The sequence below is a fragment of the Apis mellifera genome, linkage group LG6 (assembly GCF_003254395.2).
Source record: "Apis mellifera strain DH4 linkage group LG6, Amel_HAv3.1, whole genome shotgun sequence".
Taxonomy (NCBI): domain Eukaryota; kingdom Metazoa; phylum Arthropoda; class Insecta; order Hymenoptera; family Apidae; genus Apis; species Apis mellifera.
This window is the reverse complement of record NC_037643.1, coordinates 13,519,031-13,522,458: the sequence shown is the minus strand read 5'-3', so window position 1 is coordinate 13,522,458 and position 3,428 is coordinate 13,519,031. Positions and strand designations below refer to the sequence as shown.

General features: G+C 34.7%; 1 long non-coding RNA gene across 1 annotated transcript; it reads right to left on the bottom strand.

Moving 5' to 3' along the window:
* Window positions 1-511: 511 nt before the first annotated feature.
* On the bottom strand, window positions 512-2,731 carry LOC107964645. The gene is made up of 3 exons (XR_001703522.2): window positions 2,265-2,731; window positions 1,518-1,790; window positions 512-1,147 (listed from the first exon to the last, which is right to left on the bottom strand). It is a non-coding gene; the product is annotated as an uncharacterized LOC107964645 (long non-coding RNA).
* Window positions 2,732-3,428: the final 697 nt, after the last annotated feature.

Here is a 3,428-nt window from a genome sequence, read left to right as displayed (position 1 = left end):
CAGATAACCCGGCACGGTGACAGCCGCGCACGCCATTTCCCACCGCGGTTGTCCGGCCATCGTCCCGATTACCAACGAGTAATTGATTCGGCGCGTTTAATTTCACGAAAATTACCGGGACGTGAGGCCGCGGAACGCAAGTGCCGCTAATGGTTATAATTTACGGAAACGGGACCGGTCGCTCGACCGCGCAAACCACTCGAGAACACGGTTCATTATTCAGCGAGAGAGGCACGAGAGAGCGAGGGATTTTCGCCGGAAGGTGCCGAGCATTTTCTTACGTGGACCGCTAACCCTTGGACGCATCGAGGACGACTTCCGCCTTGTGCATCTTCCTGAGGAGAAACCTTTCTTTTTCCTTTCTTTGTTCTCGATCTTGGTTTTTATTCATTCATTTATTTATTTATTTATTGGATGTTATCTTTTATTTCTCATCTACTGAAATGAATAGATTGGAATTAAAAATAATATAAGTAATGTATGTTAATAAGTTTTTTATAATAAAGAATTGTCTTACGATTTGTTAGATATTCTGTAAATTTTTAAATTTTTGCAATATCCTTTTTTTTTTTATTAGTAGTACAATTATACGTTACCTTAGAAATTCTGAGAAAAGTCCATTTTTTTTTCCAGTAATAGATAATTTGTATTTTCTAAAATGGAAACTAAGCTCATCATAATTTTTCAAATAAGAATTAAATAATAATAAATGGCCAATCTTTTTGATGTTTCTGATCAAATTTCACGACGTATTATCCTTTTAACTTAACTTAATGCTTAATTCAGTGGTATTACGTTACAAAAAGAAATGTAGATACCGTGATATTCCCAAAAGATACGTTTAATTTGGTCGTTAGTTCCGGTTCGTTACTCGTGTGAAGCTTTGTAGAAAAATTGTCCCGTGTCATTCATAAATAATTGATACCTACATCGTATGCGATCACATTCTACTACGGCTTATTATTTTAACATCTGAAATCGCGATTGCACGACTCATTATTCATTTTTCTCAGCATCTGTTTAAAGGTTAATGGAGCCTTCTCGCAGCGATTGTATCGTACTGTGGAAACCTTCATCGAAGCTTGGAGGTGTCTCTTCCAGTAATTAATAACGCCATTAACATCATAATGGCCCGTTAAGTGTGAAACTAAAAGACAAAGGAACACAATAACGCGATTAAGATGTCATAATACTTGTAAAATGTCATAGAAAGTTAGGTTAGGTTAAAAGAAACATTTTTTTTTAATTACACGTCGCCATTTCACGAAAAGTAAGAAACGTTTCCTTTTGGATTTATCAAAGATGCTTCAGAAATATTATTTCTAGCAATATGTTTTCACAGTGGATCGAAAGATATATTTTTAAGATTTATATTTTCGTATTTGCGTATGCTTTGATATTGCGGACTGACTACAAGGATTTATAGTAGTGTGTAAAATACATGAAGAGAATGACGGAGCGTTTATCAATATTGAATCAACATTGAATCGACGTATTGTTCGACAAAAACGAATCACCTGTAAATTCATCTGAACGATGATCGAGTGACATGAAGGAAGATTACGCCATTGGACTTGTACTTGTACCCTGTGATTGAACCTGCATCGATGGTACAAGATGCTTGTATCTTCTCTTTAGCTTGTATATTCTTGCAAATTCAATTTCTATTATTTCTAGCCGGTGTAAAAAATCAGTTATCTTGATATAATAACTGTCGATATCGTCTTAGTCAATCATTCACATCATTTCGATTAGAAATAACAGGAACATCTCTCATTGTAAATCAAAATCTTAAATCAAATAAATTAATTAAAATTTAATTAATATTTTAAAATTACATTCTTTAATATTATATATATATTGAAATATTTTCAATTTGGAATAATAGTAACATAAATTTTAATACTAACTTGACAAAGCCGGCTGATTTTTATTTCATATCTTTGATTATCGATATATTTAATATCTTGATTTAGATCAGTTAAAAATAATCGAGCGATTTAAGAATCAATATAAATTTAAATTATTTTATTACTTAAGTTTATTTATTCTGAATAATCACCTATCAATTTTCCTAACTTCCATTAGAATTGTTATTATTAAAATAACCAATCTCTTTCTCGACTTATTCTAAATAATCATCTATTAATTTCCCTAATTTAAGATATTATTATTTCAGTAACTTGAAATCATTTGAAATCAGTTTCAAAAAATAACACACACAATAAGTATTTCAGAAATACAAATCATCTTACATCACTTACCAATTCCTTATCATACACCGTTCACTTTCTTCTCGCGAAAAACGCTCGGTTCTCAAAGACACGCGTGTACGAATCTTCTTTAGAATTGGCGCGCGAGCACCTCTACCAGGCAGAGAAAAATATCCGAGATGAAATCGGCGAGGGTCAAAATGCATGACAAATAACAAGGCTTGTCCACCGCGGAATGAAACAAAACCCCTGGCAAAGAAGTGGACGCCGCTTTGTTCCCCATTGTAGGCCCGGTGTCACTTCAAGGTAACGTTGCATTCGGTTGGCCGCGGCCCAGCGCGGTGTCGGGTCGCCATCAGATGACGGTTGATAAAGGAACGACAAATTGGTACCACCCGAACGAGCGCTGCTCTTCGCGCAAGATCCGACCGCGATAACACTCGTGTCGATAAACACGCTACACGGCCAACGTCTGCCGTGATTTCATGCACCGCCGTGCACACACAATTTTCATGGATGTTTCCGGTACGCTTAAAAAATCGCCATCTTTTTCGTGCGTCAAGCTGACCTCTTCAGGCAGGAATATGAGTTACATGTTATTATATGTACTTAAGTACTGTGCGTTTGCCAAAAGATGGCTAGACAAAGTATTTGCTTCTTCTATTTCATCGTCACACGTTATAATTGGTTGTTGACTAGGGATAGTGAGAAAATTTGATAATAACTATATCGAGCTAAAGTAAAATAGAAAGATGAGTTTACAGCATTTATAAACTTTTAATCAAAGGAATTCTATTGGCTTATAATTGATATTTTAATTGGGAGATTATCCTAGTGCTAGAAATTATTCTATTTCACTCTGTTTCGATATGTCCATTGTCGTTCTTTGTCAGTTTGTCTTTAGTTCCCTAGCAAGGAAAGTGGAATAAAGTGGAACGCTTTGTCTAGTCATTTTTTGACGAACGCATAATCTCTTTTTCTTTGTGCTATTCGGTTTACAATCTTTGCACTTTTTAATTTCTGTTCGTTCACACCAAAATGGCAAGCATAAAGATATAAGTATTTATTATTGTTTGATGAAGAAAACAAATAAACTGGAATTTCAAATTTCAAAAAGAATATTAAAATGTGTTCTCACAATTTATAAAAATTCTATTAGTATTTCAATACTAGTGTGCTCAATGCAGATAAACGAAGCAAATTGAAATCCGCCAT